A 22,621-nucleotide genomic window follows, 5' to 3' on the forward strand; every position below is an offset into this window, starting at 1 on the left:
TGAGTCAAACAATACAATTCAACATTCATTACACAATGTAAACTTGTTTTAGTAAATGCACATCAAAGTTTTCACCAAATGCCAAATGCTTTGCAATGCATATGATGACATGTCAAATTTTACTATTTAAACACCCGAGGTGTTACAATACCGGACACATCCAGTATACGCGGGCTGGCCCAAATAATTCCAAAAATTGTTTTCTCTCTTCCAATCCACTTTTCTATTATTTCTCAGTCCAAAAAGGTATATAATCTTGATCCAAACCGAGTATCATCACTTTTCTTATCCAATGCCATAAAATGATTTTCTCTTATCCAAATATTTAGCATATACAAGATTTCGCTTGCTTGAGAGAGATAGAGTGAGACATAGTAGATTGTGGACTTAAGAAAGCCATGTCATGTGTGATTAGCCAATCAAACAATCAAGGAGAGCTATAATCATCACATGACAAGGCTAGGTCACAAAGACCAAGATTCAAATAGTTTTTCAAATTCACACCACCTACACATGCTAGTTATGGGTTTTGAAAAATATCTCTCCTATGTCACACAAATGCACATTCTAACATATAAAGGGCCTTAGATGCACTTACAATGTATGTATGTAAACACATACCTTTGCCTTGAGCCCACAAGAATACCACTAAGAAGATAAATAGCATGATGATCTTTATGTTGACCTCAATTGCCAAATAATCATGCTAGATACATTTTCATCCAAAGAACTACAAAGAATGCTAGATAAATTTGTTAGTCCACAATGGTGAAAAAATAGAAACTTAGCTCCCCCTAAATAAGTGCCTCATGTAATTTGAATGACTTTCAACAAGCATTTTATTCTATTAAGAATTTAGAAGCCACGTCAGCACGAGAAGCCAACGTGGAGAGGTATGGACCTAAGTGATACGGCGTACAAAGTTTATGGACCCAAAAAGCCACTTTATAAGTTGATGGACCTAACCGAAACCTCCTCACAAGTTAATGAACCTCTGGTGCATTTAACTCAACCAACAAAGACCATATGCAAGGACGATGTATACTTTTTCAAACTTTCGTTGTCATTTTTTCATTTTGTATATCAGTTATTTTTAAACACGTACGTGCCGCACGTGCATGTCTACGGGTAGAGATTTAAACAGTTTTAGAATTTTACATTGCTTCTAATCTCAGCCTTTACTATTCCAAACAATAGATTGTTTTTATTTAGTTTGTTATAGTAATGGAGTTCTTCGTAGTTTATTTTTTCGACGCCTTTTGAACTCTTGGTATTGAGACTACACACTATTTGACCGCATATGATCAGAGGTCCCTTCGCATTTATCCTTTAGATAATGCTTTTTATAGGGCATTCATCCGTCCAGACTACTCGCAACCCCCGCAACCGCCTACCTGAAATCGTCTCGCCTATGCCCCTTGTTCGGATTCACGCTGGCCTCACGGCCATCTCTGCCTCCACTGTGCTTGCCTGCCCGAACTCGTCCCACCCGCTGCGGGCGCCTCCTTTCACCTGCCTCAGCTGCATCCACTGCGTTGTTCGTCGCGCCGCCTGGCTAGACTCATCCCGCCTGCCGCGTTCACCTCCATCCGCCTATCGCGACCGCCTCTACTGCGTCATTTAACCGCGCCGCCGGCCGGGGGGGCTCACCGAAGCAGCCAGGGGATGTTGCACTGAAAGCGCATGTTGCAAACGTATGTTTAAGTGTTTCAGACGTCGGTTGCAAGTGTTTTGTATGGACATTGCAAAAGTAGATACGGAGGTGCATATATTGCAATGGCTATACAAGTATGTTGCGAGTGTCTGTTCAGAATGTTTCATCTGTTTTAGACATATGTTGTAAGTATTTCATCAGTATGTTGCATGTGTTGCAGTGGCTATACACATATGTTGTAATTGTATGTTCCAAATATTTCAGCTGTTTCAGACGTATGTTTCGAGTGTTTCATGTTTCAAGCTTGTACTCTTAGATAGGATGACTTGGAGTCACGCGGCGCGCTATCCGCAGGCAGGCGCGTTGTTAGTGATGTATATTAATGGTAGGTATGTATGTGAATGTTGCGTTTTGGAGGGTTTGTTCACCTAGAATCTTTAGAACAAATTTGAATATTTTGATATCCTTACCTTGAATATATTTCAAGAGGGATGAAGTATTTGAATGGTCGGAGACTTCGTATTTCAGGATGTATTTGAATGGTTGGAGACTTCGTATTTCAAGACGAAGGAAGTTTATATCATGGACACCGGACGTATTTTAATGCTTAAATATCATATTTTAGAATAGAGGAAGTATGCAATAAATGGTAGCGGAGCCGCAAAAAAAATTATTACATCCAGCGAAAAGGACTACGGTCCTAGTGGTAGGGACAGTACAGTGAGACGCTACCCTACCGTGTCACACCTTTTTTCTACATTTTTTTTAGAAAAAAGTAGGATACACGCACACGTGCGCGTTCGGTGATATTGCGTGTTTCCCGCGCACTGGAGGTTAGATAGCATTACAATCTCACGCACACGTGTGTGCGTGTGGTGTGAGTGTGGAGTGTGTGGTTGTGTGCGTCCAAGTTGTACCCGATAAAAAAAATATTACACATCCACATCTTGTATGTATTTTAGAAATTCAAATTTGGTTACGGATAGGTATACTGAATTCACAATACTCATGTGCGGATTATCTATTTAATATTTTAACCATTTATGTGAGTATGCATTATTATCTATTTAATATTTTAACTATTTTAAAACAAAGGATACTATAAATTTTCATCTCGTTTCCATTCCTAACTTACAAAAGCTTAGGCTATAAGCAATTCCAACAGGAGACATGAACCTAGTTTCTAGTTTTCATTTCAGAGATGTTTTAGGATCTGTTTTCCTTTACGTCTGCTTGAACACAAACCTTCAAATTAGAACTCTCAAATCCATTCTAATAGACACTGACTTCAAATTTCTTCTAGTAGACACTGGCATACTGAGAACCACTCATCCATCATATTCATTGACGTTCTTATCAAATGAGCTTAGGGATGCAAGGACGAGTAGCACCATCACTATCGTCGTCCAAGTGGACTGAGCTATGGGGATGTGAGGAAATTGACTGAGATATATGGCCACGAGGGCGAGGATCACCAGAGAGGGCAGAGGACGCAAGGGAATTGGACTAAGTTATAGGAGCACTGAGGGGGAGGAGCACCGGAGACGACAAAATACACAAGGGAATGGACTGAGTTATAGGAGCATGAGGATGAGGAGCACCAAAGACAACATAGGACGCGAGGGAATTGACTGAGTCATAGAAGCACAATGGCGAGGAGCCGCCTACGCCAGGAGGGGAGAGAGTCGGGATGAAAAAAAAGACACTGACGTGAGGAGTGAGGAGCACCCGAGATAGGAGAGCAACCAAACGCACCGAAAATTGAGATAACAAAGGAGCCAGTTACGCTGAGAGGGGAGAGATAGTCGGGATAAAAAAGACATTGGTGTGAGGATGAGGAGCACTCGGGACGACATAGGATTCGGTTGCGCCTACATGGGGAGAGTTAGGATAAAAAACGACAAGTGATAGTGAGTTGGTGGAGAAAACATTTCTCAAAAAAATAGGAAGCTCCATACACACCCTTAGGAGATGGGTTGAGGGGGTGGGCCTTATAATGTAGGGACTCGAGTCGAGACTATGTTGAATTGAGTTTCTTTTGTGGCACCAAAAAGTAGAGTATGGTTCTGTTTATAGCGTCTCCAAGAGTTTTGTAAAACAATTTCCTATTTTGACTTTTAGCGAAAAGGAAAAAAACCTCCAATAGATTGGTAAAAAAGCTTTTAAAATAAAATGTTGCCAAATATTCTCTCCAACTTGTAAGTTTTCGCAATCGAGAGGAACTCCGTATTTGCTCTCCATTGGCGTTGAGATCGGAGTAAATTGAACCCATGAGTAAACTAAGAAAAAATGGGTTCAAGGTGAAAAAATGGTAAAAGATAAAGAAATAATTAAAAAGATTTGGTTGGTTAAAAATAGTAGTGGAGTTCTCAATACAAAATTGTTTAGAAGCTAATATATAAAATTATTGGGAGTAAAATAACTTGAGGTTGCTACTTATTTTGTTAACTTACTAAAATCATTGGTTTAGCACAAATCTAGAGTTGCTCTTATTGTCCCTGTTGATGCCCTCTTTTATCCTTGCTCACAAAGCAAAAGTCTAGATGGACAATGTGTTGTGTCTCGGAGTCAACCACATTGGTCAACTGATATTGGGTTAAATAAATTAATAAAAATAGCAAGTTATAAAATTAAGAGGATGTGTTTTTTCTGCAAGGATGAAGCTCAAAAACAAGGATGGGTGTTAATAAAGTTTAGGGTTTAAATACTTTGATTTTACTCTTATGTACGTAATTTATTACTGCCTCCGTACACAAAAGAATGTAATTCTCGCTTTTCGAGAAGTTAAACAGTTTAAACTTTGACCAAATTTATATAAAAAAGTGCAAACATTTACGATACAAAGTAAGTATCATTAGATTAGTTATAAATATATTTTTAGAATAAATTTATTTGAAGATATAAATGCTAATAATATTTGTTATAAACTTAGTTAAATTTAAAAAAATTTTTGACCGACACATGTCCCATAATTATATTATTTTATGGACAGCTGCCAATAAAATATAGAAATTCTTTGGTGGCTTCATCCTTGCCCCGCGCGGATAACGTGGGCCCAAACAACCTATGCGGCACAAACAACCTATGTGGTCACTAGGGAGACAAACGTGGGCCCACGCGTCAGCCGTTGAGTCGTTGACCCCTCTTCCTCTTCCCCACATTTCCAGAACCTTCGCGAACTCCAAAACAACCACTTCGAACCCGTGCTCCAAGCAATTCGAAGCTCCGGAACATTCCGAGGACGACCACCACCTTCTCGTACTTTCGCACTCGTCGCCCATATATACGCACCGTGACAACATCCCCTGCCATCACACCATCACAGATCAACTCGAATAGCAACTCCAACAAAAAAGCTCAACGCCCCAGCAGCAATGGCGTCTCGCCGTTTCTTCTCCTACGACCCGTACGACGACTACTACACCTCCCCAGTACCACTACACCTACCCGTACTACCAGTACCAGCACCCGGCTCCGTCCCGCGGCGTCGGCGGGTTCTTCCCGGCCGCCGCGGACGCCGCGCCAGAGGCGGTGAAGGTGAACCCGCGGCCCAGGGTCGAGTCGTCGAGGTCGGTCTCCATCCCTGTCCGCTTCGTCGGGTCTGACCCAGAGCCGGAGCGCCGGGCTGCAAGGATGCCGCCGGCGGCGGCGGCGGTGCCGAGGAAGCGGGCGCCGTCGGCGGAGGCGGCGGCGGTGAGGCTGCAGGCCGCGGCGCGTGGGTTCATGGCGAGGAAGTCGGTGCGCGCTGTTCGCGAGGTGGAGCGCGAGGCGGCGGAGGTTGCGGAGAAGGTTGCCCGCGAGGCGGAGGCCCTGCGCGGGGACGGGAGGGCGCGGATCGCCGTCGGGGAGGCGCTGATGAAGATGCTGCTGCGGCTCGACGCGGTGCGCGGCGCGCGGGAGTACCGGAGGAGGGTCACCAAGCGGGTCCTCGCGTTGCAGGATGCCGTTGACGCCCTCGAACCAAAGGCGGCGCCGGATTCGGAGGCCGTGGCGGAGGAGAACGAGTCCGAGGTGACGGCCGAGATGGCGGGCGACAGCAACAGCACGGCGGCGACGGAGCTGCCGGTCGATGCGGAGCACGGCGGTGAGATTGAGGTGAAGGCGGCGGCTGAGACGGCTGCGGATATGGAGGTGGACGGGGATAGAATTGAAATCGAGACGGCGCCAGAAGTGGTGGAGGAATCTGAAAAATTGCTGGACGGCGGGAACATTGACGGCGACAAGCCGGAAGGTTCCGATGCGGAGGGTGAGTGGGAGATGGTGGCGGAGGAAGCGGAGCCTACTACAGCGGCGGCGTCCACCGAGGCGCGCCCACAGGAACCGATGGCGAGCGAGGCTGATGAGTAGGGGAGGGGAGGCCGGAACTGCCGACAGCGCCCTGGACACTCGGAAGGTTATGGAGATGGTTGCGGCGCTGTGCGAGCAGAACGCGCAGCAGTGCGCGGTGATCGGGGCTCTGGCGGAGCGCGTGGACGCACTGGAGCGCGCCGTGCGGCGGGTGGAGGACGCCGAGCGCCGCCGCCGGCGGGGAAAGAAGATGAAGAAGGAGGGGAAGGGGAGCAAGAGCAACAACAGCAAGTGCTACAGCGATTGAGGGCTGCAAATCTGAACACTAATAACAGCTCTGCTCTTGAGCTTCTTGTATCCGTAGCGAAGAAAAATCTTGTTTGGTAGCTTTATTTCATTTGTTTTTTCTCCTAAAACTGCCGGGAAGTTTGTTCCTGGCCTGTATTGACAAACAAGTGGCGCTCATTTGGTCTGTATAATTGGGTTTCCGAATGTTTAATTAAACTTGTTTCTGGCGAAATTTATGGAGTGACATACCTAATACGGCATATGTAGATAGATTTAGGAAGTGCAGGGTCCATGCGTGCTCCAATAACAGTTTCCTCGTGCTTGGTTAGGGGAGGGCAGCGAGCGCGTGAGGCATGTGGAGTGGCGCGGCAGCTTCCTCGCCGCCGGCCATGTGGAGCGAGCGGCGGTGGGGTGGACGGGCCTTAGGTTGGGTTTTGAGCTTAGCAAAATCTTAGTGCCCTTTGGATCTGGATGGATGGATGGGGGTGGTGGCCGGCCTAGCAGCGGTGGCAGTACAAGGGCAGTGGGGCATCGGCCTGGCATTGGATGACAACCGCTTCGCTCCCGCGGTGCTCGGCTATGCTCCCGGCGCTCGACTGCCAGTCGCTCAGCCCTACCAGATGCGACGCACGGCTGCCCTCTCCTGGTTTCTGCGTGCGGCTGCCAGCGAGTCGCGGCGACGTGGTTGCCGGCCCTGTCAGGCGCGCAGCCGCCTACAAGTTGCGGCGCTCGGCTACAGGCCCTGCCAGGTGCGGCTCGAGGCCGCTGTCTCCCTGCCCGGCGCGCGGCCGCTGCGCCCCTGCCCTGTTGTGCCGTTAACCCATGGGTAAAAAGTACCTAAAGATCCAAATACATGTCCTGGCCCAATATCAAATTAGCCTAGCCCAAATAAGGCAAACCCTAGGTTTTTAAGCCAATCTTTCACCCTATCCATCTATTTTCCACCCCGTCCCTTGACCCCCTCCTGCTTCTGGTGGCCGTGAGCATACCGCACAAACTCACCACTCATGGAGGACCGTATGGGCACGACAACCGTGTATCCACACCGCACGCCGCTGCCTGCGCCAGCGTGCTGCACGCCGTAGCCATAGCTACTTACCAGCCGGCACCCGCCCGCACCTAGCCGCCTGGCAGCCGCACAACACATCGTCCCGCCCCTAAGCCGTAAGTGCTCCTTCTTCCTCCTCCCCACTCTCCCTACTCCCCAGCAATTTCTCACTGCCAGAGCCAGCCACCATGCCAGGGACCGCGCAAGTGCAAGCCGGTGTTGACGGATGGTGACCATTTTCTTTCTCTTATCCTTTCCTATTGCAGTTTTCAGCGTCCGATTCCCATCACTAACTAGAGCAATTGTGGACGTCCAATTTCAAAGGCACATCAGAGTCGAAGATGCTGGCCACCTGCTGAAGTCGCTGGATTCTGAGGACACCGATGCCGCACTCGCTAGATTGGTTGTGGAACAAGTACAAAAGTATGTCTATTGTTTTGTTTTGTACTTTGGTTTTCTTTACTATGGTTCTATCTGTAAGGGACCGTGACGCCTAATAGGGGGGTGAATTAGGAAACTTAAAATAAAACTCTAACTCTAAACTATGGCCTCTTTTTCTATCCTTAGCAAAAACTTATGCAAAAGATAAACTATCTAGATGTGCAACTACGGTTTTGCTAGTGTGTTGCTATCTCTATCGCAAAAAGAAGTTATGCAACCTAGGTTCCAAACCTATCAACTAGCCTATCACTAAGCTAGGAAAGTAAGGCACAAACAAATATTGCAATGTAAATGTGGAAGCTAAAGAGTAATGTAGAGATATGCAAACTCCCATCGACGACTCCGGTATTTTTACCGAGGTATCGAGAAGTGCGCAAGCTTTCTCCTAGTCCTCGTTGGAGCCCCTCGTAAGGAATCCCTCGCAAGGGCCAAGTTCCCGGTCGGGTAATTCCGTTGATAGCTTCGGGCCTTCCCCACGCGCAAGTGGGTCTCCGGTGTGCCTTCCGGCAAGCCTCTCTAAAAGGTCCTAATGGCTAGAGGGGGGTGAATAGCCTATAAAAATTTCTACAACAACACTTAGCAAACTGGTTAGACAAATATGAGGCGAAGCGAGTGTTGCACTAGTCTACTAAAAATGCAAGCCACCTACCACAATTCTAGTTTATATAGTCTCTATCCACACAATGGCTATGTCACTACACTAAGTTAGTGTGCTTTCAAAGGCTTACTAAAGAGCCACACTAACCAAACTAACAAGCTCTCACGACTAGCTACACTAAAGAGCTTGACAACTAGTTTGCGGTAATGTAAAGAGAGAGAGAGAGAGAGAGCAAGATGTTTATACTGCCGTGTCGAGGAATGAACCAATCAATCACAAGAATGAATACCAATGAAGACTAATCACCTCGGAATCAAATGATGACACAATGATTTTTTACCGAGGTTCACTTGCTTGCCGGTAAGCTAGTCCTCGTTGTGGCGATTCACTCACTTGGAGGTTCACGCGCTAATTGGCATCACACACCAAACCCTCAATAGGGTGCCGCACAACCAACACAAGATGAGGATCACACAAGCCACGAGCAATTTACTATAGTACCTTTTGGCTCTCCGCCGGGGAAAGGTCAAGAACCCCTCACAATCACCACGATCAGAGCCGGAGACAATCACCAATCTCCGCTCAACGATCCTCGCTACTCCAAGCCGTCTAGGTGGCGACAACTACCAAGAGTAACAAGCAAATCCCGTAGCAAAACACGAACACCAAGTGCCTCTAGATGCAAACACTCAAGCAATGCACTCGGATTCACTCCTAATCTCACAAAGATGATGAATCAATGATAGAGATGAGTGGGAGGGCTTTGGCTAAGCTCACAAGGTTGCTATGTCAATGCAAATGGCCAAGAGAGTGAGCTTGAGCCTGCCATGGGGCTTAAATAGAGAGCCCCCACGAATAGAGCCGTTGGCTCCTCTGTTCACTGAAAAATCAGGGTGACCGGACGCACCCTACCAGCGTCCGGTCAACGGATGGCCACCACATCATCCCTCGCTTCAAATGCTGAGTGCCTGATCTCAACGATTAAGTCATGACCAGACGCAGCACAGTGCCAAGACCGGACACACCTCTGCCGAGTCCAATCATTTCCAGAGAGCTCCCAGAGCTACTCAACTGCGACCGAACGTGTCCGGTCGATCACGATCGGACGCAGCATCCACGTCAAGACCGAACGCACCTCTACCGAGTCTGATCATTTTCTAGATAGCTCCTAGAGCTGCTCAACTACGACCGGACGCATCCGGTCGATCACGATCGGACGCAGCATCAGCGTCCGGTCACTTCCAGTAAGGTTCCAGTCGCGATCGGACGTGTCCGGTCACCCCTGACCAGACTCACCCAGTGTCTGGTCAACACACAGACCAACCATCGAGCGCCGCCACATCAGTAGGATCGGATGCTGAATAGTGTTCAGCCAAAGTTCGGTCACCTACGTCCGATCTCAGGCCGAGAGTACCACCTTCTTTAATAATTGACCGGACGCTGCTCCCCAGAGTCCGATCACCACATGACCAGCGTCCGGTGCACTCTGTGAAACCCTGTCTTTTCTGTACAGGGCGCTGGTGAAGTTTCAAACCCTTGCTCCCAAGTGCTAAACATAATGTGTATCACCTTTGTGCATGTGTGTTAGCATATTTTCACAAATATTTTCGAGGGTATTAGCACTCCACAAGATCCTAAATGCATATGCAATGAGTTAGAGCATCTAGTGGCACTTTGATAACCGTATTTCGATACGAGTTTCACCCCTCTTAATAGTACGGCTATCGAACCTAAATACGATCACACTCGCTAAGTGTCTTGATCACCGAAACGAAATGGCTCCTACCACTTATACCTTTGCCTTGAGCCTTTTGTTTTTCTCTTTCTTCTTTTCAAGTCCAAGCACTTGATCATCACCATGGCATCACCATCATCATGTCATGATCTTCATTTGCTCCACCACTTGGAATGTGTCACCTATCTCATAATCACTTTGATAAACTAGGTTAGCAGTTAGGGTTTCATCAATTCACCAAAACCAAACTAGAGCTTTCACTCTCCCGGACCGCTCCCCGCTGTCTTCACTATCAAGCTTCCGGCCGAACCACCGCGGGTCTTGTTCCCTTCGGTACACGAGGGCGGCCACACCACAAACGCGGTTGGTGTGATCTCGTAAGACTACAAGCCCTTCCGATGTACAACAATGGTGCGCGTAAGCACCGAGTGGTAAGAGATATTCAAACCTCACTAAACACTAGGCCTAAACCTAGAGCAAGCGCATAAGCAGTGGTCTAATCAACCTAAGCACTTCGCAAAGCACCTACGCTAATCACCTAATGAATCACTAAGCACTATGCAAGTGGAGATCACTAAAATGGTATATCAACACCCTTGGTATGTTTCCTCAACTCTCCACATCTCAAATGGCTGGTTGGGGGTCTATTTATAAGCCCCATGAAGAAAGTAGTAGTTGGGGGTGAAACCTAGCTTTCTGCTACTGACCGAACATTGCTGTCATCTTGTCTGGACACATTTGGTCATCCCAACCGTTGAGCGCGCGCATTGATCGGACTCACTGCCGTGTCCGATCATCATCGATCGGACGTGTCCGGTCGCATTTGCGCTACTCTAGAACCTCTCTGGACTCGATCGGACGCTGCACATAGTGCATCCGGTTACACTGAGAACGTTGCCGTTGATGATGAATAGTGAAGTCTGTGCGTCCGGTCCCTGCCTCGCTCAGTGTCCGGCCGCAGCTGTTGACGCCTGCTGTTGCCGAGCAACTGATCAGACGCGTCCGGTCCTCATAGGGCCACGTCCGGTCACCTCTGTGTAGCTAGTTTCTTCGTCTTTCCAAACAACTTACACAGGCTGATAGTATGCTTCAATGTCCATTTATTATTAGTACCATAGTCTTCAATGATCCAGATTGAAAGCTTGGACATATTGTGACCACCAACAATACATTGACACAAGTGACCCTGAGCTTGTTGGATGGAGCGTGAGAAACCACATGGCCAGTTAGGAATTTTCCTCCATGCCTTTCCCTCTATATCCGTAGCAAGTATACGACGATAATCCTCGTAGAACCCAATATAGTGCAGGCAACCGTTAAGAAACACAGTTGCTGATTTTGACAATGTACACTCGACCTCCTCGCCCCATTTAGATTCCTTAAAGATCCATGCTGCAGTTTTAGATGAGTAGATGTCCACACCCATGCACTAACCATCCTCCTCCATATATTCAAACACATGAAAGTGCGAGGAGGCTGTTGGATCAAACCCTAATCAAGCCTCACCAACAAAATGGATTCTAGGCGGCAGTACCTTCAACTCCTGGGTTGTCGGATTGTAGATGACATAGCGATATTCATTAGCCCCAAGGCACCAGCATAGGATGAGGCCATTGCAGCAATCTAAGATAGCTACATTGTTCATGGTGAAGGGCAAGAAGGACAAGGAGGGGTAAACACTGGTGATGCTGGTGAAGTTTCTTTGGCCATAGATTCCATCGTAGAAGAAGCTGGCCACAGTCTAGGGCATCAACTTATGGTCGCCCGAGATGAGGCATCTCCAGGAGTGATAGACACATTTGTAGCAGAACAATGAGTGGGCGGGGAGGTGGCGGAAGATCTCGACAAAGACATCATCCATGAGGCTGGCCAGTGCGTTCCTCTTGTTGAGGGGCTCCTCCATTTCATCATGTGCATGCAGTCGGATGAGAGCTTGCTCAGTAATGAGATCACTGAGGAGAAAAATAATCCAACAAAGATACATCAGTGAAGTCCACAACTCATACCAAAGTGCAACTTTAACAACCATTAACAATTTTTATGGTACGACCTCATCTAAATTTAGAGTAGCACCACATAGATATATATAACTCAAACTAGAGTAGCAGTTAATGGAGCTATAACCATTACAATTCTAGCTAAATCAAGTCTAAACATCACACTTACAATTAGTACACGAGCTCAGAGCTTTTTCCATAGGAGGCAAACAAAGATTAAGAGGACTATAATTACAACAGTTTTGAAGGACGAAGAGCGTGGATCAGTTGTTGGGTTTTGAAGATAGAAGTCATCATCATGAAGTAAGGCTGGATTTGAGTTAATTCTTGACTTGAAGGCAGCAATTCCTTGTTCATAGGAGTTGTACTTTTTATAACAAGCACCACGAAACCTATGAACATGTCTATGGCAGTCAGGCCAGTTGTAGTAAACTCCTAGCTCATGGCCATCGAACACAACATAGCAGGAATGACTCATCTTAAATCTGCACAACCCGAACAGGCTGCCTCAGTTTTCACAAGTAGAATGTTAGTGAACAAGTGGTAATGATCATAATTGGCATCAGTAGCAACATGTGCAGCTTAGACATTAATTAGTGGCTCCAGTCATGTGAATGATGGACACAAAGCATTAATTTGCTTTTGATGCCTTCATCTTGTTTGGAACCAAATGGATAACTTGGTTGTCAACAAGGAGAAGACATAGAAAGCAAACATATGGGCTACATCCTAATACATCCAACAGCCATGTAGACATCATTGGCTCAGAAATGTGGCCTCAGATATGTTATAAGTTCAAAATACCATAAGGACTCACTGGTGGCACTGGAGCATACGAAACAAAAATATAGAATCAAGCAAGCACTGGATAGAAAAAATAGTTTAAGGTAGAAACGAAGGGCCTGTTTGTTTGCCTTGACAGATCTGCAAGTGACACGCGCCGGCAGAAAACTAACCAGTGCCACCTCCTAGTTGTTTTCATCATCATTGGCCTAACCAGATCTGAAATGCTACAATGTTTCTTGTATACCTCATGCTCAAGCAAGGACCAAAATAGTGAAGCAAACAGGAAAAGGCGAGAAAGAAGACCTGCGGATCGGATCTGTCACCTCTACCACAGCACGTGACAGACACAGAGGCCAATGCCACCGTGCTCCATCAGGAAGACCCACCGCCTAGCCTCCAAAAGGAAGCCTGAGCCACCACAGCACACTAGGGATCCTCCGTTGCCGCCGCCGCCACCGTCGTAAGTCCAACGGGCACATATTTGTTTCCACTTGCGGGGATAGGGATATATCCAATATATAAGTCAACCTATCCACACAGAGAACATATACTACTCTAAAGACATGTCAACACAACTAGGCGTCTAGCGCAATGGTGAAGATGGTCTATTCCTTGCTCTGGGTCCCGAGTTTGACTCCCAGGTCATGGTTTTTTTTAGTTTGAATTTATTAAACCCCTGCGGCAACAAGTGACACGCAAGCCATCGAGTCCCATTGGTCAGATGAGATGGAGAAAGGTCCCATAGGTACACGTGACGCGTAAGCCGTCGAGTCCCAAAGGTTAGATGGTCCCATAGGTACACGTGACACGCAAACCGTCGGATCCCACGGTTGGATGGAGATGGAGAAAGGTGCCGTCGAGTCCCACAAGTCAGATGGAGAAGGGTCCACAAGCACAAGTGACATGCAAGCGTTGGGTCCCACAGGTTGGATGGACATGGAGACAGGCCCCAGAGGTTCGGGTCCCACAGGTTGGATGGAGAAAGGGTCCCACAGGTACACATCGCATGGAGAAAAGATCGAGCGGAGACTTTTATGATGAACTGCAAGCGTCACGGATGAGTAACTGCAGGTCCCCCAGGTACACATCAGATGGAGAAGGTACAGTGTGGAGATCTATGATGAAGCGCCATCGTTACTAATCGAATATTGTTCGTCACAGATCAGTAATTAATTCAATGACGAAGCCCTATTGGTCATAGTTCTGAATAAGATCATCACAGACGAGCAGGAACAGTCGCGCGAGAGATCTGTGATGAAATGTTGTGCTGTTCTGTGATGTTTTTGTGTGACGATACCCGATTCCATCACGGATAAGGGGGGCTCAAGGTTCGTCACGGTGATCTATGATGAAACCAAATTTTTTGTCATAAAAAGCGGGTTTTTATGATGGTTTCGGATTCGACATTAAAATTTTCATCATAGAAATGGATATTCCTAGTAGTGAGACCAATGGGTCTTCAGGGTGGTATTATGGTTTCTTCTATGCTTTATTGTTGCATTAACATGGAAGAATCTAGAATTTTCATCCCCTAGCTTTACCCACCTAATGGTTTGCCTCTACCTCCAATATAACTTCTATTGGTGTAAAAGTGTGGTTAGTTTCTAGTTAGGAATCTCTCTGAAATTCCACTCCTCAATGGCCTCTAACAGAGAAATGACAGTCTTGACATTGGAGATTGTGGCTTTAAGATTTGATAGTTGGGATTGCCAAGTCTTGAGGCTACATCTAAGTGCTTTAAACTTGGCAGTTAGGAGCATTACATTGTCTTGTTGAGGGAAGAATCTATTCCAAGTGCTTGCAACTAAGGGAAGAAAACTCTCCTAGGTCATACAAACAGTTTTTAAACCTAAAAATCTTTCCTTTTGGAATGAAAGTCTTGATTTCAATAACACACGGCCAATGATTAGAGGTCTCTATGATGAGCGACCGAGCAATAGTATGGGGATACCTGAGGGTCCAAGCAGAAGATGAAAAAAACCCAGTCCAACCTCTCAAGGAGGGGAGGTTGCTGCTTATTTGTCCATGTGAACCACCTACCATGAAGTCGAATCTCCTCAATCCCTAAAGAACTATTGGCCTCATTGAAGAGCAACATTTCACATGCATTACCACCAGGTCTATTCCTGTCTTCAGGCTTTCTTAGAAGGTCGAAGTCTCCGATAATAAGACAATCCACATCATCAGGCATCTAGATATTGCCAAATCAGACTAGAAAGGCCTCCTTCCCCTCAGTATCACAGGTCCATACACTGAAGTGAGGATCCAAGAATCAACATTGTGGAGGGAAGAGAATTCAAATATGGCAAAACCTATTCTGAAAGATTTCAATGCCAGTAAAAACTGAGCTTTTCCAAATTACTGAAATGTGACCTAAAGCCCCTACCGAGGGGAGAAAACAAAAAGGCATCAAAGGCACCGTGGCAAAACTTTCTAATGAAAGCTAAGTCAAACGCACTCCTTTTGGTTTTCTGGCAGTTGACAATCTTATTTCTAAGGGATTCCTACTTGTTTTCAACATTTAGCCCTCTAATGTTCTAGCAAATAATATTACAAGATTAACAGACTGACTTTGGTTCATTTAAACAAAACGAGAAGAAGTTGGCTTTAGTACAATTACTAGTCCATCACGTGCGCCCTTGCGCGCCTAGTATATTAGGACGATTATCATATACAGATGTAGAATTTTTGTTGGCAAGAATTTGTTTCTCTTTATGGAACATACACACGTACAAAAACTACAGAGACGGCCAAAGCAAACTGCTTTGATAAGAGTAGATAGCATAGAATGAAAGAGTGATAGGTGAGCAGACCCTGTCTCATATGACAGTAGAGGGTACGTAGTTTCCTACAAGGATGAATCAGATTGTGAGGTTGTCTTCACATAGGTACAGGTACGGTAACCTATGTACCGAATTTACAACGCAAATTTTAGAACAGTGTCTTGACACCTCAAGGCCACACAAAGCACTGTAAGGTAACAGTGGTGATTAAGAACTTCTACACTACTAAAAACCTGACATCCGTAACATACCTGAAATCATTTCAATGTTACGAAGCTGAGTTAAAATCCTCGTGGCATACTGAAACCTGTAGAAAATGTGCACACAAATTGGAGCATCAGTTTAGGAACTAAGAAAATAAATCTGTCAAAGATTTTTAGAATAGGAAGGTAGGAGGAAGCAAGGACAACATAAACATAGCTGTGGCAAGAGACATGTTTGCTGTGTTCGAATCAATGAAATTGATGCTATATTTATGCATCACAGTCATTGGGCTCAGCAACAGTCACATGAATAAGGACATGAACCATTTTTTTTGCGATAGAAGCATGAAACAAAGTGGCATGATTAATAAATGTTCGTCAAGAAACCCATAAACCGAGTAGAAATCTAGAGTGAGCATTACAGATAAAGTCTTAGACTTGGACAAATAAAAGAGAGTGTGCAATATTCTCTGTATTCTCTGTTGGATAAATTTCAGTTAGACCACTGGACCATTGTTTATAAAAATTTAGCAATCCTATGCCAAGCTCAAGATGGCATAGTAATGACCTGATATTTCGACTTTAGAGGAATCACCCTTGGCAGGAAATTCTTTGTTTTAGCTCCTAGCTCACAAAATCCAAACAAAAGCAAATAGGTGACATTAGCACTTACATAATCTCTCTAGAATGAAAGGAAGGGTAACTCTTAATTCAAGCTGGTTGTAATCCTCGTCGCCATTTTTTTTTGTTGCGTTGCTCGCCATCCACGTGTACAAATTATTTGTTCTCAAACACAAAGCACCTACATTGGCAAACCAGCAAGGCAATTTCGGAAATAGTGAGCACTGAAAATAAAATTGTAGTCCAGGATTGCAAGCTGCCATGCTACCAGTCTAAGTAGGAAACAAATTCAAGCCTATTGTAATCCACATAAGCTGTTTTTTGTGACCTACATCGGCAAAAGTCATGTAAAAACTAATCTTGTAACCTATTATTCAAGCAATAACAAGAGTACCAATCCTCTTATTCTCATATATTATATACTTTAGTTGCTGTAAATGTCTGCAAAAATTCCCCCATTCCATTGACTACTTACTGAAAGTAGAACACTGCCACAATAACATAAACCACCTAACAAGCTCACAATTTAGTAGAACATTTTCAATAAATATACTCTAGATATAAAACAAAAACCATTTAACTAAATCAGAATGGACATAAAACGGGGAAACCCAAAATCGAGAGGGGGGGGCGGGCAACAAATCATTAGGGAGAGGTAGCCCATGTCACTCCAGCATGAGCGGTACGCCAAAATCAGAAAGGCAGATGTAGCTATGGGAAAAAGGAAAAGAGATGGAGAGAGAGCGAATGGAACTAGAGGATGGGGGAATAGAAGGGGAGGAGAGGAGCAGGCGATGACGCGCCGCGCTGCCGGCGCCTGTGAAGGCGGGGAGGTATGCCGACGCAGGAGCATCCCGTCGCGCACACCTTCTGGGACCATCCGCGCACACTACACTACTGCGCTCGCCCCGCAATGCTCCGTCGGGGGGCACGCCGGGGGAGGGGGCATCCATGTCACCGCACCGGTGCGCCGCCGCAGAGAAAGGCGCCACGCATAGCTGGAGCCTCGAGCACAGGTACTTAGGGTTTCCTTGAGCACAGGCACCTAGGGGCCAGCCGCGCGCAGGGCATGGAGGCGGCCGCGTTCGGGCCCAGCCAGTGCGTCGGGAGGGAGGGAGAGGAAGGGGAGGCGCCGGCGCGGGCGGGACGTGAGCGGTGGTGGCGCGCTGCGGGAGGAGCGGACGAGACGAATAATATTGCAAGATTAATAGACTGACTTTGGTTCATTTAAACAAAACGAGAAGAAGTTGGCTTTAGTACAATTATGCATACACTAAGCAGCCAATCCATGGCTGGTGCCCTTGTGACACTGCTGACGTGGCCTCATCGTGTCATGGTCTTTGAGTCAAAAGTCAAAACTACCAACGGTGCAGATCCATCGTCCTCCAGTCTCCACACTCGAAGCCTCGCCGCCGCCTGCCATGCCGCCGCCTCTCCCAGCCCACGGCGGATCCGTCGCTCGTGCCGCCTCCATCCGCCTTCTCTGCACCGCCGTGGCTCCTCCTGAGACCGCCTCCCTATCCCACGCCCTCGCGCTGCCGCCCATCGCCCGGTCCCCCGATGCCGACGAGCTCGCGCGAGTCCTCCTCGCGCACCACAATCCATTCCACTCGGCTGAGTCACCGCTCCAGCTCCTCTCCGGCGGCGGCGTCTCCCTCACCGGGGATCTCCTCTTTCAGCTCCTCCTCCGCCTCCGCGGCGCGACCAAGCTCGCCCTCTCGCTCCTCCACGCCGCGCGCCTCCACCCATCCTTCGTCAACACGCGCCCCCCGCCCGACGCCTACGACGCCGTGATCGACGCCCTCGCCCGCGCGCGCCAGTTCGACGCCGCATGGCGGGTCGTTGACGCCTCCGCCGACGGCGCCGCTTCGCCACACACGTTCGCAGTGCTCGCCAGGAGGTACATCGCCGCGGGAATGACGCGGCAGGCGGTCCGCGCGTTCGACGACATGGGGGCGTTTGTTGGGAGGGAGGCCAATTCTGCCGTGTTTGCCACGTTGCTCGACACGCTCTGCAAGTACAAGTACCCGAAGGTTTTTTATCTGGAAACCTATAGTTGCATTTTTGGTGATATGACTGTTGTTTGATTGGTTGGTTAGAACTTCATTTTTCAATATTTTGATGAAATGTGGTGTGTTTTCTGTGAATTGTTCATTTATATGCCAACTTTATCGTTTAGCCTCTGATGCTCTTGAACTGAATGAGTTCAGTGTAAAAGATTTTATCCTGAATTCTTGGTTTGTCGGAAACTTGTAGGCCATTTCTGTAGATTCGAGTGACAGTTCATTGCTTTGAAGTAGCCCCTTCATCTTCATATGAGATGTCATTCGGTTTCTGCAAATTGTGGAGTATATGGAGAAATATTAATACACTTGGTGTGGTAGAGTTTTGGTTTTCTGTACGATTAGTATAGTTGACCCTACCTTACTCAAGGTTCATATATAGGAAGGGGAACCCAGGCGTAGTGGGATGTCGGCTAAAGTTGTTTTGGTACTTTTGCGCTACCTACGTCTTATTATGGATTTTGTAACCGGCTTTTCACCGGCAGGTCAGTAGGCCTTTTAGAAGGCGAACAAACGAAAGTTCTCCGCGGGCTCTAGTGCTATCTTGTTCGCTTTTGTCAACTGAAGTCACACGTAGTGCCAACTAACTGATAGCTGATAGAGCGCGGAGCCCTGAGTCTGATTATCCAACATACTGCGGCTCTTTGTGGCCTGGCTTCAAGATCCTAGCTTCTTATTGTAGTTTGGTGTCTGTTGTATGCAGTTTGGCAGGTCTGAATGAATATTGGTGTTCCATGATTGTAGTTTAATGGTGATCGGTGTGTATTAACTTCTAATGAAACTGTTGTTATCTGCTATTTGGATGATTTATTCAGTTTCTGACCTTTTTGTTACATTCTGATGCATACAAGTGTTTGCTCGGAGATTATCATGTTATGATTATTTTGTGGTATGAGAGTTGCACACATGGTATATGACATGGGCTTCGGGTTTTAGTCTCATGTGAATCCTCAATATTCATATTTTCATATGAATTGTTTTGTGTTACGCTAAACATCACAAGTGGTTTATTTTGAGCAATAGATTACTAAAGCATATATATTGTCTCTGTTGGTTGCTTATGATCTCTGTCTAGGCCATCTTTGAGATCAACCACAATATGACAATTTATTATTCTAAAATGAAATGGCATATTGGTCAAAGGTAGCATGTTCGAGAAATCAATACTCAGAGTATCTATAAGGGCTTCAGGAGACAGAAACTAGATATTTTGCTTACTGCTTATGGTTGCTATGGAAGAGTGATGTGTTTTTAAATTGTTCACTAAACTTGGTTCTCTAGTTTATTGAAGAGGCTTTTATCAAATTAAGCTTTTTTTTTTTGCTTTATGTTATTAGTAACCTGAGAATTGGCTATCTTTCGATATGATGTCCTTCTAATTTTTTATTTTACTTTGTGTATTTGAATAAAGTTGGAGTTGCCATTTTATACTCTAATCTCATCTCATAACTTGTCTGTAACTGAGTATGGAATCTTATGACACAGTTTTCGTTATGTTATTCTGGATTCTGATTTGGAATGACAATTTTAGTGACTTACCTAAAAAGAAGATGACTTCAGTTAAGTGATCTTTTTTTTTGTGACGTTATTTGTGTTGACTATGAGCTAGCCTTATCATAAAGTTAACATCTTACTTGTAGGCTGTAGCTACCATAACTAGTGGATAAATTCTTCAATGTTAGTGACAGTATGAGCAGTAGTGCTTATGGTTTGAGTGGAAGCCTCTGCTTTTGAATTGACAACCAAACTAGGAAATCAGAAAGTTAATAAAAACACTATCTGGCTACCTAGTGTTTGAACTTCATATCTCAGCTATGAGCTATCACTCTAACCTTGGTTAGCTTATTATTTTCTCTTTTTGAGGAATTCATGAGATTCAGTTACTATTTTTTTCTTTTCAATTTTTTGTCACCATTGCAGGTTGCTATGGAGATATTTAATAAGAGGAAATACAAGTATGATCCAAATGAAAAGATGTACACTATTTTAATATATGGATGGTGCAAGGTTAACCGGAGTGACATGGCTCAGAAGTTACTAAGAGATATGCTTGATCATGGGATAGAACCCAACATAGTTACATACAACATTCTTCTAAATGGTATCTGCAGACATGCAAGTTTGCACCCTGATTACTGATTTGATAGAACAGTTCATTCCGCAGAGGATGTCTTGAAGGAGATGCGTGACAGGGGAATTGACCCGGATGTAACCAGCTACTCAATCATCCTGCATGTTTACAGTCGTGCACATAAACCTGAGTTGTGTGTCTGTATGTTCCGCTCAATGAAAGATAGAGGCATTTGCCCCACAGTGGCAACATACACATCTGTGTGCCTTGCCTCCTGTGGGAGATTGGAAGATGCTGAGACCTTGCTTGATGAGATGGTTGCTGAGGGAGTATGTCCCTCCCCAGCTACCTACAATTGCTTCTTCAAGGAATATCGGGGGAGAAATGATGTGAGTGGTGCCTTGCAACTGTACAATAAGATGAAGCAACCTGGTTCACTGACTGCACCGGATATTCACACTTACAACATATTGCTTGGAATGTTTATAAAGCTGAATTGACATGGAACTGTTAAGGACATTTGGAGCGATATGTGTGAAAGCACTGTAGGTCCTGATCTTGATTCATACACCTTGTTGATCCATGGCTTTTGTGCAAGTCAGAAGTGGAGGGAGGCATGCCAGTTCTTCATGGAGATGATAGAGAAAGGTTTTCTTCCCCAAAAGATCACCTTTGAGACGCTGTACCTGGAGGAGGAGGCTGAAGCAAAGGGTTGATGAAGAAGCAGCAAAATTTAGTGATGAATTCAAACTCTATCATATGAAGCCATATAAGAGGTGATCTGTTCATCATCGGGTTGCTACCACTTCAAAAAGAGACTTTGGCATTTCACCCATCATCAGAAACGGGTTTCGCAGTTTTACCATTCCCCAAAGTGGTTTCGTAATTTTGCCATTATGAAACGGAATCAACCCGCTAGAATACACTTTGGGTAGTTTGAAGACGCCTCCTTCCATTTCTACCCCTGGCTGCTGTTACTTTCGTCGACGACGCAGTACCTGTGGCGTTCGAGCAGGGGGAGGTGGACCACATCGTGGCGGCGGCGCTGTCGACGATGCCGATGCTGCTGCAGCAGCAGCCCGCGGCGGCCGAGCACCCGCACCACCCGCGCAAGGCCGCCAAGGTCAACACCAGCTGGGGCTCGTGCATCACGGAACAGGGCTCCCCTACGGACTCCTCGCCGACCATCCTCTCCTTCGGCGGTCATGCCGCTGCCGCGGCTGCGTTCGCCAAGGCGGAGCCGATGCCTCCTCCTCGGAGCGCCGTCACGGGCGAGCTCCGTCGCCGCGGGCGCGAGCTGGTCCTCCACCACCGGCACGCGCGGACGCGAGTGCAGCTGGTCCTCCACCCCCGGCGAGCTCTGCGAGGGAGCTGGTCCTCCACCACCGGCGTGCCCGGACGCGAGTGCAGCGGCGTCGCCATGCCCGGTGCCCCCAACCGCTCGTGAGGAAACTACTGCGGACGCATCTGCACTCATGATCCAGGTCCCGTTTCTCTGCACGCATGCCCGCAACACTTCGGTGAGTCCCGTTTCTCTGCGTCAACGCTGGTGATCTCGTGTCCGCTCGCAGCATGTTTGACGAAATGCCAACGAGGGACACGAGCTTCGAACTGCATCGCCCGGAGGCCGGGGCAGCAGCAAGTGACGTACGCGCTGGAGTATTGGATGTGATGCTTGGCCATCTCCAACTCACGTGCGTGTGAGAGATAACAGGGGACTATGCATAATTTGAACATCTTTGTATAATTTGAACATCTCATGGTAATTGTGAGGCAATGTAGCAGTAATGATTTGGTTTGGTTTTGCAGTGTTTTTCATTTAAAATAGTTGTTTTGGTTCTCTAGTGGTTTTGATTTATACTCGCTGGAGTGCTGGATGTGATGCTTGGCCATCTCCGGACCCAGGGCGGCGTGGGGAAGGCCAGCGCCGGCACGGGAGGCAAGCGGCGTGGTGGTGCCTGCTGATGCCGCCGGGATGGAGGGGAGGGCCCTGCACGAAGTGGCGCGGACGATCGGCTGCTCCCTGCCCACCGCTGCCGTCGGCGG

At 46.7% G+C, this 22,621-nt stretch overlaps 2 pseudogenes; both read left to right on the forward strand.

The window, feature by feature from the left end:
- The first annotated feature begins 5,013 nt into the window (after window positions 1-5,013).
- Window positions 5,014-6,298, forward strand: LOC136482011 (cilia- and flagella-associated protein 91-like; annotated as a pseudogene).
- An 11,541-nt stretch (window positions 6,299-17,839) lies between these two features.
- LOC136482012 (pentatricopeptide repeat-containing protein At2g13420, mitochondrial-like) lies at window positions 17,840-22,374 on the forward strand (annotated as a pseudogene).
- The last annotated feature ends 247 nt before the right edge of the window (window positions 22,375-22,621 follow it).

This window comes from Miscanthus floridulus, chromosome 9 (assembly GCF_019320115.1).
Source record: "Miscanthus floridulus cultivar M001 chromosome 9, ASM1932011v1, whole genome shotgun sequence".
NCBI lineage: Eukaryota > Viridiplantae > Streptophyta > Magnoliopsida > Poales > Poaceae > Miscanthus > Miscanthus floridulus.